The sequence below is a fragment of the Vespa velutina genome, chromosome 2 (assembly GCF_912470025.1).
Source record: "Vespa velutina chromosome 2, iVesVel2.1, whole genome shotgun sequence".
NCBI lineage: Eukaryota > Metazoa > Arthropoda > Insecta > Hymenoptera > Vespidae > Vespa > Vespa velutina.
Genome location: NC_062189.1, coordinates 5047934 through 5063233, shown reverse-complemented (window position 1 = coordinate 5063233; position 15300 = coordinate 5047934). Strand labels below are relative to the sequence as shown.

The 15300-nt window shown below is 36.9% G+C and overlaps 1 long non-coding RNA gene across 1 annotated transcript; it reads right to left on the bottom strand.

The window, feature by feature from the left end:
* Window positions 1-3807: 3807 nt before the first annotated feature.
* Window positions 3808-13430, bottom strand: LOC124947242. Its single transcript, XR_007100353.1, has 2 exons — window positions 13128-13430; window positions 3808-12468 (listed from the first exon to the last, which is right to left on the bottom strand). It is a non-coding gene; the product is annotated as an uncharacterized LOC124947242 (long non-coding RNA).
* Between the last annotated feature and the right edge of the window lie 1870 nt (window positions 13431-15300).

Sequence of the window (15300 nt, the reverse complement as noted above, 5' to 3'; positions counted from 1 at the left end):
CTCTCGTTGCGTACAAACATGGTATATAGACGACGTTGTGGGTGGTGATCGTCTTCGCGTGGACGAGTCTTTAAACGTTAATTGAGACGAGAGCCGCGCGTTGGTGGTCTAAATTCTTCGCTATTCCGGGAAGGCTATTTTCAGACGCATCTAAGATGCGTCTGACAATTCGTCGAGTCTAAGGGAACGTATAGGGTGGAAGGTGACGGCCTCGAGTGTAGGTGCGAATTTCATTACCCCGACATTCCGCGCGTGTAAACGTTCGAATTAAGAACCGACTCTTCACGCCAGTCCAAGTCTTCTTAGATTTGAGATTTTACCATTTTAACGTCTCTTCTTGAAATCCCGACTCTTTCGCGACGGGTGAACGAATATTTATCTCTGATTTCTGATTGATTCTTATATAAATTTCATTCTTCATAATTCTTTATAATAATTCGGTGTCGAGTCTGATTGGAAAGAAAAAGAAAATTACGAAAAATAGTCGATCAATCAGATCGATTAATCTCGTAAAATGAATGACATATAATTAAGTGCCACTTATTATGAAGTGACATTTACAAAAAAAAAAAAAAAAAAAAAAAAAAAAGAAAAAATTATTGATAAATTTCAATAGATCACTTGGAATGAAATATTGAAAATCATACGGATTAATGATATATTTGATATAATTTTAACCTAATCTTTTCTTTTTATCATACATATAGACATACGCAGCACAAAAGACGAATCTTCGTTGTTCAGCTTTATTAATGTCAAACGTGTTCAATATCACTTAGATTAGCACGAAATTGTCGGGACAGAGTTCTCGATCCGCTCCGTAACGCCCACACGCGAAACGCCGTCGCGTCTTAAGTGGTTCCAATGAAAAAAGCGCACACTTAAGTCGCCCGGCTCTCGGCGGTTGCATTATAATTACTACAAATTGAATCGTTTAGCCGCTTTTAAGGTCGTGAGATAGTGTCCGAGAATGTAGCCCTCGAATAAATACGACCCTTCTTCCTTCTCGATAACACGATTCTGGGTCCTAAACTCAAAAACGTTTTTACCTTACGGACGTTTAAAATTCATGCAATGATTGCGATAAAACTATTAGAAGAAGAAGAAAAGAAAAGAAAAGAGAGAAAAAGAGAGAGAGAGAGAGAGAGAGAGAGAGAGAGAGAGAATAAATCATTTGTCTAACAAAAAGCATTATAGATATTCTTTATTGGAAAAATTGAAAAATGATCAACATTGTTTTTCAAAAGTTGATTTGATAACATAAAATCGAATAAAGTGGTCGTTATGATTAAATCGACTTATTATCGTTCGAAGATTCGCTCGTATGCTTTTTTTTTTTTTTTTTTATTGGTATCGATACGGTAGACGTGTTCACTCCTTTTTCCCACACCGAATCGGACCCTCTGCGTGGTTATAAATCGACAAAGTAAATATCATTTTCCCCCTGGGCTTTCTCGCTGTGGTCGTTATGAATATTCATTCCGGTAATGACGTGTATAATTGTGCTGCCGGCTGGGATCCTGAATATATATATATATATATATATATGTTCAGAGAGAGAGAGAGAGAAGACTAACTCTTCAGCACGATGCTCTCGGCCCTTCGATGGAGTTCGCGTAACTCGGTGGTTGATTCGAGCATCGAGACTGGAAAAGGCGATTGCAAATCATTCGGTTCTCTCACACGCTATTACGCGAGGAGAACGCATAAATGATATAGGTAGTAAATATATTTATGTATATATGTATGTGTAAAAAGGACCATAGAAAATGTTTTGAAGAACGAGGGAGTAGACTTATTCAAGTCGGTACTTTCATAAAGGATCAAAGATAATCGCTTTCGTTTCGATCTTAACGCGGATAACGACCGAGTGGATCGAGTAAAGGAAATTAAAGGCAACGTTCTTATTCATAACTTTCTTTAAATATCTTGTTTAAAATCGTTCCCTTTCGCGTGCTCAATGTGTCCTGCGATCATATTTAATGAGACGATCGTTGAAATCGTTGAAGGAGAAGCTCGAAAGATAAACGCTCGTAAGAGAGAGGAGAGCGACTGGAAAGAGAGACACTCAGAGTGAGATGTGTGGCAGAAGGGAGATCAGTAAAGTGAAACGTTTGAGGCACCCACGCGACCACCGACTAGATGAACTGTTTGTTGCTGCGTTTCAGTGAGTTATGGCCGGTCTGTGGCCCCGTGCTACGAAGCCGCCATATATTAGCGGCTGAAAGCCAGCAAATGAGATCCGGGAAACATTACAATTACCATCGCAAACAATATTCCGCCGTGGAGAGCCGAGAAAACGGTTATTTACAGCCCATTATATTCGAGGGACAGCTTAAAGAGGGAAGTAGAAAGAGATGAAGAAACTAAACGCGTACGTTCGCGATGATGCGAAATGAAGATTACAATGAATTTCTGGCGATCGTCGATCTTTTTATCGAGATCAGAAAAAAAAAAAAAATAAAGCAAAAAATAAAACAACGGAAAAAAAGAAACAAGAATTTTAAAAGTGGATCTATCATATTGATAAACTCATTTGCGGGCTTTTATATACTCGCGTGTATAAAAAATTAATCATATGTTAATAATCCATGAAGTGAATTACTTTAAAAAATTAAAAACATTTGAGAGACATGAAAGGAAAGTTCATGGAAAATATATGAAAATTTCTCTTAGGTAGACTATTAAAGTAACATTGCTCAGCGAGCACGGTGACAAATCTTCGATGGTATGGAAGAATAATGATTCACGGTACGCTCCCAGCCTTTTTTCGTCGTCAAACACTCCGCCTTATAGCGGATCATCGTTGTAAATTTTATGGAGGAGGCGGTGGCGTTGGTGGTATTGGACGGTAGTGGTAGTGGTGGTGGTGTTGTTGTTGGAATGGTAGTGGTGTTGGCGACGTCGACCGTGGGGAGTTTTAAATCACAAAGAAAACGATGAATAAAACTATTCATTTGGCACGCTCGTAGATAAATCATATGACGACGGTAGGCGTCGTTGCGTCGGAACATTGTACGCGAATGACCACCTGTCCTACGTCTACTACACCTGCGTTAATGCTTTCGTAGAGGATTTCGCTGCTCGTAGCAGTAAAATGTTTCTCCTTTCCTTTTTCTATTTTTTCCTTATCACTTTTTCTTCTTCTTTACGTCACGGGGAGATCGTAGTCGTGGCGTACTTAAGAGAATCCATCCTCCGTGGCAACTCCATGCGTCATGCTTTGCCGACGTTCAGAGAGAAAGAGAAAGAGAGAGAAAGAGAGAGAAAGAGAGAGAAAGAGAGAGAGAGAGAGAGAGAGAGAGAGAGAGAAATCGAACGATTTGCCAACGAGAGACGCGATTATATGGCTAAACTATATGGATAATCCTCAATAAAATCTTAATCCTCTCCTTAGGAACGTACGCGAAAAACTTTCCATCCTCCCTCCCCCCGTCTTTCCCTCCCACTACTTACCAATGAATTACGTACTGTTTATTTATTTATGCGCTCGATCGCGCATCTCTTTAAGGTTCATTTGTTTTTACAAAATATCGAGCCACGATAAAAGATATTCGTTGAAGATCACGTTTTTGATCCCCGACTTGACGTTAATCGGAATTAATCGGCAATATATTTTAGCATATATATATATATGTGTTTGTTTTTTTTTTTTTTTTTACGCACTGATAACGTAAGTGTATGAAGATTTTTCTTTTCTTTCCTTTTTTTTTTTTTTTCTTTTGGAATTATGAAAAATAAATATGGTTGAAATATGACAAGATATAAAAGAAAATGATTTGCGTATTCGTTTTGAATCGTTTTGTGCCTAGTCTTAAAAAAAAAAAAAAAAAAAAAAACAAAAAAAACCAAAAAAACAAAAAGAAAAAAAAAGAAAAGATAAATGTTTAACAAAACGATAGGACGGAATATCTCATCGTTTCTAAACTTTTTCTTTTTAAATTTCTTATTACATATCGGCAATGATGAAGCACCGTCCAGATTACTTAATGCTCGCACAATGGCGACAACGGTGTGTTCTGTGCGCTGTAGGTATGTACATAAATCTCTGAACAAGAAGGGCACGCGTGTGCGTAAGTTTTACGAACGCTCGCCGTTATCTTGGGTTGTATCGGTAGGCCGCTCGCTAAATATGTTATAAATCCTCACGTAAAACATTAGGGAATGCTTTGAATGCGCCTAATGCCGGTCGCTGACTTCTTTCCATGCTGGATGACTACTCGAACACGAATTTCTTTTTTCTTTTTTATTTTTCTTTTTTTTTTTTTCGTTGATTATAATTCGTGATACATACAACGAACGTATCGTTGATTAAAAATTTCATAGGAATAATATCAAATGACATTTAATTATTCCTTTTAAATATTCTCCCCAAGGAATTACTCCAAAAATTCATTAATTTTAATTATTATAAATTTTTCTAATTTTAATACCAAGTTACACGATTCCTTAATAACCATTCATAATAATTTCTTCCCCCTTTTATTCTTTGTTAATTCAAGTATGCAATGGGAAAGTTAAAATATTTTCCTTACGACAAATACCTATAGAAATAACTATCTGTCGATGCTCGATCGTAAACAAATCGTCGAATCGACTGTAAAGAACAATTGCGAATTTAGACGGTATAAAGAAAGAGATAGAAAGATAGTTGGTTGGACCAAGAGAGAAACCAAGAGATACGAGCGACTAAAGTCAAAGCGGTAGAGGAGAATGCGGTAGGAATCTAAATGAGACACAATCGTGGTGAACAATCGCATACCGACAGTGCACCGAGACTTTCTAATAAGCGCTTCTCGGCGCCAGTCGGCCTTGCTAGGACTACTGGTCGTGTACGTACTTGAAACGAACTAAACGTCTAGTCAATTGGCCGAGTACCTGATTGATCAGAGTGACGCCTATCACGACGAATAACCTGATCGATTGTTTATCGAACACCTTTTTAGAAAATGTCACGTCCAATGTTATTCATTATTATTCGTTTAGTATCAAAACTCTCATCGCATTTAGTCGAGTCTGACTTTATAATCGGTTTAAAACTAGCAAGCAGAACGTCCGGTTAATAAGCATCTCCAGTGGCATCCGGTCTTGGCGGCGTGACCACCGACGTCAAAGGCTCCGAGCGTCGTACGATTAAAAGCTCGACGAATAAACGTTTTACGATGGTTTGTCGTCATATTCCCAACTTCTCGTTGCTTTCGGTGATTGCATTTAAAGTGCATCGTTACCGCGAGACCGTCTAGTTTTCTAGTTTCCTTGATGACGTGCGTAGATTTATCATGGCTCGTCAAATAAGAGAAACGTTTGACGTATGATTTTCACGTCGCAACCAGAAAATGCAAAATATTTCATTAGAATTTTGATTAGAACGTTGATATGATTCAAGACTAAACTTATTTTCAAGTAAGATCAAAAAAGAACTTTAAACTTTAACAACGGTTAATTCCTGTTTCGATTTCAGCGATTTTGAAAATCCTAACAGAAAAAGATATTTTATCTTCGAGCTCTCTTCCCGAGGATACATTAATAATGCCGAGGGCGATTTTAATACGCGATGCATTGTAAGCGCGGGAGCGGTTAATTACTTCGATGACCACACAGAGCGCACACGGGATTTAAAAAATCGTGCAATTATGCTAAACCATCAACACTGGGGTCCAGCCCACCCATCTACATAGTCCGCTTTATATACTCTCGCGCCCCCTTTTACGTCAGGGTGATACGACGTGCCTGGCATTCTGCACGTTCATCTCTCCACAATTTACGCGTCATGTGCCGCAGAAAATATCTTTTTTTTGTTTTCTTTTTCTTTTTCTGTTCTTTCTTTCTTTCGTTTTTTTCTTTTTTTTTGTTTTTTTTTTTTTTTTGTTTTCGATCCTCTTGCCTTTCGGAGTTTGTTACGTCGCGCAAGGCTAATCGATAAGACAACCTTAATCGATGATCGAGCAGATTAATTATAATTGAAAATCAAAAGTCATTTGTCATGAGAAATTTCAGTTCAGTCGATTGGAATTGACCGACCTAACCATTCCTATCGTCTAACTCCAACGTTTCTTTTCATCTAGCATCGGAATACTTTCGAGGTATCGTTCTTTCTATCTCAGATCCTCTCTCTTTTTGTCCTACCATCACCGCCGTAACCACGAGACACCTGTTGCACCTAGTTTCGAGTCATAGCCACGAGGAGACGCCAGTGATCGGTAGAGATAGAAAGTCTTGACATGGTTATGGATTTTCGAACATGTCTTTTAAATATTTATCTAATCATCTGATAAGGTTAACATCGTATCGTTCGTTAAAACGATAATATCCGTTGGTCGTAATAAAAGATCTTAATCGTTTTAATTTTTTCCTTCGTTGTTAGTTAGTTAGTTATATCTGGTTTAAAGGAAAATACAAAAGGAATAACATCTATTACGATCTAAGCTAAACGGTGATTAAGAGTATCGTAAATTAGAAGAGTTATCACGATTTGTAATACAAACCGTTTTCATAGGAAACGCATCGAAACCTCCGTGCAGCACCTTTCCATAAATCTCATCGATCTTCGTTCAGAAAAGTTCCCCTCGCGATGTACACGCGATAACTGTCGAGGCACTCAGCACGTTTCAAAAGCCGCTTGAGCAATAAACGTCGTGGTTTTCATTCTGAAAGGCCAACCTATCCCTACCATACATCCCTTCGCGCTCGTCCCACGAACTACGGCGGAGTTCAAAAGAAAGAGAAAACTCGGTTCTACCTAAGGTAGAACTAACGAGCGCCCCGCTGTCAGAACACGGAACAATAACGATCGTAAGCTCGAAGATTTAAGTGGAAATAAAAGAATTATTCGTTTGCCCGTTGATTCAATTAAGCCTCTAGACGGTGGCTTCGTTCCTGCTTTTTACTTCCTCCACGCTTCTTCCTACCACCCTACGCTATTTCTCTTTCCCTTTCTCTCTTTTGCAAGGAGAAGAAACGCCATAAACATTCGTTTCATCATCTCCACGCCGTTTCCCGGAGCTTCCTCGGAATTTATAGGTTTATTAGCCGACGAACGCGATAATAATACAAATGCTATAGAAAGAATAGCCACACACTTCTAGAATTTATTTCAAATGCGAAAGGATAACTCTGGATGATGTTTTTCTTTTTTTTCCGAGACCTTTTATAATTTCATTTTTATCCTTCCACCTGTTTACAAATCATAACCCGTGTCTGACATGTGAAAAGGAACGAAATGTTTCTATTAAAAATAATGCAAAATTTAAGACCGAAGATCAAGTCGATGAAAAAAAGTTTCTACGAACATAATCCTAAACAATCGTCAACATCGTTTGTTTTATAGAGGATGATGAGAACACGCCTTTACCTTATCCGTTCGTAATCAAGTTGGTAACAAGAAATTGTAGACTTCGAGTCAGTATAAAGACGAAATTTGCGCTGCGTGAATCGCGTTGTTTCTGTCAAGCCAACGAGTTAATTGACGGTAGCGGATTCATGGGGGGTGCCGTGTCCTTTCGCGTGCTTATTATCGTTAATTTTAATTAGAGGTTACTGCCGACTCTCAGATGGTGTTTCGGAACGATACGTTGAAAAGCGAAACAAAAACAGAGAAAAGTAAAGAGATAGATAGAGAAAGAGAGAGAAAAAGAGAAATTGAGAAAAAGAGAGGGAGAGAGAAAGAGAGAGAGAGGTAGAAAAGGAGAGAGAAAGCAGCAGGACGTCCGCGTGGAAAGGTAGAACGCATTTTCGGTGGCCGGCTGGTGGTCAAGGTGAAAAAAGGACACGTCTGTTGATCCTGATTACGTACGACTACGATTACGACCTCACCATTACTAATATCGTTTCTGTTCTTTGCGTATCCGAGAAACGAGGAAGCCCCGCGGTGATATACGTGAGTCTTCCTCGTGATGTTTTAAGAAACCCCCCGCTTATGCGTATCTTCCTTCCTTTCTCTCCTCCTCTTCTTACTCCTTCTCAGACTTCTATCAGATTCCGAGCTAGTCTAGCCTTGACAGCTCCTGGTTTCTCTTCAACTCGATGCCCTGCCGTTTGGTACGTGTCCCGCGGTGAATCTAATTCCTCTAATCTCGAGGACAGGAGATATAAGATCCCCACCATGTTTCTCGTGGGAGTATATTATTAGGTATGAGTATGCGGTAGGATCGTAAAGCGACGTTATTTAATTACGCGTCAGGTGATTAGAATATATCTACGTTTATTTAAATCAATGATAAGCTGATACCCCGATGTTTATGCTAGAATCGAATCGTTATAAAAGAGAGACGATCACGTTTTTGTAAAAGGAAAGATATAACATGATTTTACCCTCGAGGTATTCCACGCGTCGGACAATTAAAATCGTTTTAATCGTTTGATGTAATTGCACCGAATTAGAGATGCCGTCCATCTTTCTTTCTCTCTCTCTCTCTCTCTCTCTCTCTCTCTCTCTCTCTCTCTCTCTCTCTTTCTTTTTCTTTCAGGTCTTTGATTATTGTTCGTCGTGCGGACGAAATAACAGACGGATAGAGAAGTAGTAGACGGGTGAGAGTGAGGAGGAAGGAAGAAGAAGAGAAATGAGTATGGTATCGAAGATGGTGTGAGAGAGAGAAAAAGAGAGAGAGAGAGAGAGATGGGCAAAGAAGAAGGACACGAGCTAAGGGTGGTAGAGAGAAATGTTCCAACCGAGGGGAGCACTTAGTGGAATACGTCTCGGTGATTATTGGCCGTGATAATGATCGAGTCCCTGCAAGTTGTCTATGGCGTGATTGTAGGTCGCGTTGGATCCTTAGGCCATGTGCGAGGGTGGTTATTAAGGGCGACTGGTTCCATCTCTGAAAGAAGAACTTCGTAAATTCAACGCGGACCGTGATGGAACGCTTCGAAGATCCTTTAGAAAAAAAGGTTCCAAAGGTTTTCTTTTTCTCGAACCGACGTCAATCGAAAGATATTTAGGATTGTTAGAACGGATGTTTAGAATTTTTCCAATTTTTTCTTTTTCCTCGTTGATCGCGACGATTAAGAAAATATTCGTCAGCAATATTAAAACATTTTCTACGGACGATTATGACCGACGGGGCGCGAGAATAGCGAATTAAAAAAGTTATTACGAGTCTGGAATTTTAATCTACTTTCAGTAAATATTCTTTTAAGTGCCGTAAAGATTCCCGCGACATTCACGAATGTTGTTGCCGATCTGATGAATGTAACGACGTATGAGTTTCACAGCGTTCCTTGTTGAATTCTTTATTTGCAAGAGGGGCTATTTGGACCGACGTATTTACCCTCGAGAGACAATGTAATAGCCCGGTAATTAGGCGAGAACGATTAAAACTGTTCCTTAATTGGCAGCATCGTAGAGCCATCCGAGTGATTTGCACTCGCGAGTTTCTTCTTCGTCCTCTCTTACCCTCCCTCTCTCTCTCTCTCTCTCTTTCACTCATATACATTCGCACACATACGCATACATACAAACACACACATACAACACTTTGCTTTCGCATAGCGCTCTCACCTTCTTTTTCTTACCGCTTCTGCCTGCGCGTTACCCTTCGCCGATAAATCACCTTACCTCGTGTAAGTAGTAACTAGTAACCGATTCGCATTTGTATGACTCTCGTGAGATATTAGCTATTACAAAGAGTTATGGCAAGAGCGGGAGAAGGCACCCTCGCCCCCCTCCCCCTCAGCTATGCTGGGGTGGCAATGACTGTGATCCCAGGTGATAAATTGCATCGTGAAAGCGTGCTCGTTGAGTTTTTTCAAACGCTAAGATTTTTACAAGATCACAGAACGGACGGACGATCCTTTTTTTTTTAAAGGAATTTATGAAATTGGGATTATCTTTCTCGGCTTCAAAAATGACGACGATGATCGATACTCGTGATCTTTTTCCTCAAAAAAAAAAAAAAAAAAAAAGAAAAAAAGAAAATAAAGAAAAAGAAAAAGAAAGAAAAATATTACAAAACTCTTATAATTTCAATCGTTAATTAAATTATAATTATGTTAAATAAGCGTGCTTTTTACACCTGTCTCAGATAAATCACCGTTTAACCGTTCTCCACCCCAATTCCAACCCCAATCTCCTCTCTCTACTCACCGACCGATTTGTTTTTTCTCCGAACATTTTCGAATTTCTTCATGCAAATATTTTCGCGAAAATACCTATAATAATCTCTAATCGTTTTAAACAGAATGATTTTTTGCGTCCACAACTTTGGCGGATAGTACGTTAGCTATTCATCGCCGTAGGCATTTCTATATTTTTGTCACGCGAAATTTTACTCTTTCCGTAAGGGCATAACGACAACTGAATAATGATTTAGTCTAATGACTATCCTTAAGAGTCGCATTATAGACAGACCTGTTCCGACTTTCTTTGAAACCCTTTACGACAAAAACACCTCCAGGTGTTACTCTCATAGTCGAATTTTCAAACTGAACTTACCTCGAAGTGATCTTAGAAAATTCTTAGGAACGTTTAAAGTGAGAACGTCGAACGATAAAAAAAAAAAAAAAACAAAAAAAAATTGTTTAACGCTTAAATATACCACTTTTTATTTTTATTTAACGTCAAAATGTATCTTCGGCCATATTTAAACATAATTCAATGTTTGTTTCTTTCTTTTTTTAATTCCTTCGTATTTTCTTGATCTATATTTGATGAAATATATTTAAATAAATTTATCTGATCTATTATTAGGAAAAGAAAGAGATTTCTTTAAAGGAAAAAAGAGAAATAAATTATACGCGTTTCAACGCATTTTATTCGGCCATCAAAGACGATTATGTCCTTTACTATGGCAACGCCTCGAGGTAAAAGTCCCTCTCTTTCAAAAAGGAGAAATTTTGGTGTTTCGTTCGGTCCACCCCGTTGGTCCTATCCACCTTTTCGAACACGTCGCGCGAATCTCGTTCGTTTCGACGGCGACGCGAAATCATCTTAAGCGCCAAATTACACGTATGCTAAGTGGCCGCGATTTAAATTATTATTATCATCGTGCTGCGCGCCTGCCACGGAATTGCCCTTCCGAGAATGATTATACTCGGAGCCTGGGGTGGCTCGTAGCCGCGTGCGTACGCTTCGTTTCGTTTCTCTTTCGTTTCTCTTTCGTTTTTCTTTCGTTTCTCTTTCGAACTTCTCTCCACTCTCCTCTCATTTGAATGCGATTTCAACTGAGACAGTGGTACACATTTCTACAAATTTTATCATCAAATTATATTCCTTCCTTAGTATAGAAATTTTATAATTAATTGATTACATTCAATGATTACATTCAATGATTACATTCAATGATTACATTTAACACGTTTTTTTCTACGAAATTTGAAATAAGAGAGATATAAAAATTGGGAGAAAGAGAGAGAAAGAAAGAAAGAGAAAGAGGAGGAGAGGGAGAGAAAGAGAGAGAGAGGGAGAAAGAAAAAGAGAGAGAGGGAGAGAGATAGAGATATATAAAACATAGAGATTTCTAAACGATAGAATGAGAATCACTGTAGAAATGATAGAGTATACAAAGCAATTCGTGCGCTCGAGCTCGATTGAAGGCGATTCTCGTAATACGTTATTAATTTGAATGCCTCGTGCGTGATGAATTATTTAACGATGTGATTAGCCTAATGCATAGTGAGTCCTCTTCCTTCTCTCTCTCTCTCTCTCTCTCTCTCTCTTTCTCTCTATATTTCTCCATCGACCAAGTTCCCATCTTCCTTCTACTTCGCTAGATAAATTTTCGTGATCTTGGACACAACATAGACCCAACTCAAAGACCTCAATTCTTTTAATTGCTTAACTCGGTGGAGGATGAACTGTAGGAGAAACTGTAAATCTTTCTAAGAATAACGTTTATCTGATTATTATCATTGTACTATACACGGTCACGGTTATTTTCGACTTCAACCTTTATACGATAATCTATTGTAAAAAAAAAAAAAGGAATAAGTAGATGATTGTCCATGGTTGAAAAATAAGCGTTCAATTTTCTTTCCTTTCTATTTTCATCATTAAAATGAGATATGTATGGCGTTTTATTCGAAATCCATAATATAATATTAATCGGTCGATTTCAAAAGAAAAAAAAAAAAAAAAAAGAATAAAAGAAAAAAGAATTTACTGAAAATCTCTAAGTACCTTCAGGGACATTCCAGGTTGAAGATAACAGAGTATTCAAACTGGAGGCAAGAATAGCTTGTTCGTTCAGTATAAAGATGATGAAGAAGAAGAAGAAGAAGAAGAAGAAGAGGAGTAAGAAGCATAAGAAGAAGAAGGTACCTCTGCCCGGAGTGAACTCTTTCGATGATCGTCAAGTGGACTCCGGTGTAATTAGGGCTCATAGTTTGGCCCGCGGTGAATACTTCGGAAAGTTTTTCTACCGAAGGTGAAGGAGAACGAGATGAGCAGGCAAAGAATTCGTCGAATCGACAGATGGTCTCGCGTCAGATGTTATGGAATTTCGTGGGTGGGTCCAAAGACCGAAAGATGTGTCCCTGAGGGCGTTAAAAAGGAAGTTGTTCGAGTTATACGATGGTTATTTTATGATACATATTTCGAAACGTTTCGTCGAGTCTTTGTATCGTTTTACCGATCACAATGACTCGCTTAGATTCCACAGAAGTTCGAACAATTTTGGAGGATAAAGAGTTAAAGAAAAAAAATTAAAAAAAAAAAAAAGAAGAAAAAAAATAAAAGAAACGCATTATTAGGGACACATCAAATTAATATCGTTATTCTATTTCCAATTTCTCGATCGCAGTAATTCGAATCGTTTATCTGCTATAAAGGAGAGCCTGACCTATGCGAACCCTTTCTACCTCCTTGCTTTGAAAATTGCTGCTCTTGGAATGAGGGTCATAAAGAGAGGGCAAAATCGTACCAGGCGCCTGTATCTTCATTTTCATTAATTCTTTCGAAAATAGGACGACCTTATAAATGTGTTCGTTTATCCCTATACAATTTCATGGAATTTTATCCTTTAAAATAACTTAAGCAGACCTTTTTTTCCTTACGTGGGTGAAAGATTAGATAATCACCAGTTATTATGGGAAATTTTTCAAAATATATAAAAAAATGAACGAACGAATGAACGAACGAAGAGAAACGAGAGAGAGAGAGAGAAATTGGATCAGGGGAATTATTGTCTACTTACATCTACCGCTGCTTCCACGTAGAAAGTAATCTCATTTCTTTTCCTTCTTAGGGTAGCCTAATCACCTTGATCGTTATTTGAAACGCTTCCGAAAATGTCTGCTTTTAAGATAGTATGAACACCCCTCGTGATAATTTTCTTCGACGATGTAATCGGCATCGGACAATAAGCGATTTAATAATGCAATTTTTATTGTTTAAATTAGGCGTGTGACATTGTTATAGTTGTATCTACAGGAAAAGTACGAAGTTATAAATTACGCTAATATATATATATTATATGTATATTATATATACCAGATATATATATATATATATATATATATATATATATATATATATATATATCTGGTAATAATTGATACGATATAATAATAAGATGGAGTTTCCTTCTTCTTTACAGGTTTTTTTTCTTACATGTATTCGTGCGAATGCGACGATGTTTCTTCTACAGGAGAAGTAATATTGATTCGGATGAGTTAGGATAAGGAATTTTATGAGTTTTAAATATGTCGAAGATGGAGGAATTACATCTTTCGGATAGAGAGAGGGGAGGGGAGAAGTAAGGAAAAGGTGAGAGAAATTGACGGGAATGAATAGTATAGAATAGTGATAGAAAGAGATAGGAAAGACACGAAAGATACAAAAATAAAATGTGATTCGTCGAAAGCAGTCACGACAGAAGGCACGACAAATTGTTACGCGTAAACAACGATCCTCGCACTTGATTTCAATTTCTATACCGATTAAGGATTAAAATCTTTATTCTCAAGTGCGAATTGTTATTTGCCTTTGGCCTCGTACGATAATCGTAAGAAGCTTTTAATGACTTCTTTGAATGCTTCGTGTGAAAATCGATAATGATGCGGACGAGGGCAAGTGATTCTACACGACGAAGAAGATGAAATCTCGAAAACTTCAGAGGACACTCGTCTGAATCATTTTCAAATCTATATATGTGTATATATATATATATATATATATATATATATATATATATATATATGTATGTAAATCTATGTACGTATGTATTTATATTTTGATACACGTTGATAACAATGTATAATAGCGTAGTTCTCTTAAACATCTTGCAAAAGTAAATGATGATGATTAATGGTACATCAAACGATAGATCTTTCAATTTTAATTCAAACACAATTTTATCGATTCTAACTTTCTTTATGTTTGTTACTCCTTTCTAAATATATTAAGCTTTGTTTATTGCACGCATGTACTTTATTCTCATTGTTTCTATATCTAATTTCTCTAACTTTTTCCTCGTCGGCGAATAGAGAATACGTGTACATGAAAAAAAAAAAAAAGAAAAAAAAAAAGAAAAAAAAAAAGAAAAAAAAAATTAATTCCATCTTATTAATTTAATTTTCAAATATAGAAGAATCGAGATGATGATCGAAAATGATTGTATTTGTCAGTATTAATCAATAAGATTAAATCTATAAGGAATTCATTAAAATAAGATATGTATTTACAGAAAAAACGAAAAAATTGTTTTTCTTGTACAACGTTGATATTCGAAACGCTTGAAGAAAATACGAAAGGACAAAAATTAAATTCTTTTCTTTCGATTTCTTTTTTTTGTTCTTTTTCTTTTTCTTTTCTCGATCTTTTCCCGATCGTTTAACTATTACCTATTACTTCGAGAGCTTTGGCGATCGCGAAAAGCAACTTAAATCTATCTCATTGATGTTTCAGATTTTCATTATACTGTATGTTCTCAGAAAGAAAAACTATCTTTTCTATTCTTTTATCTTGTATTCGTTCACTTTGCAAACGCGATAAATAGCAACATTGCGAGTCTGATTTCCTTTCTTTTTTTTTTACCTTTTTTTTAATACGAATAAATATACAATATGTATATATATATATATATATATATATATATATATATATACGCTTAATATTTGTATATTTGGTGTGATTCGTAAATCGTTAAGATAAAAATCGATAATGAACATATATGAGCATAGTTATCGTGTGCGAATTAGTAGTAGTATTTTATCTGAAGAAAAAAAAAAAAATATATATATATATATATATATATATATATATAAATAAGAAAAAAAAAGTATATCAATTGAAAAACAAATTGATTTATATAACTGATCGACGATAAATAAACGAAAACCATTAAGGTAGAAACGAGGGAAAATTAA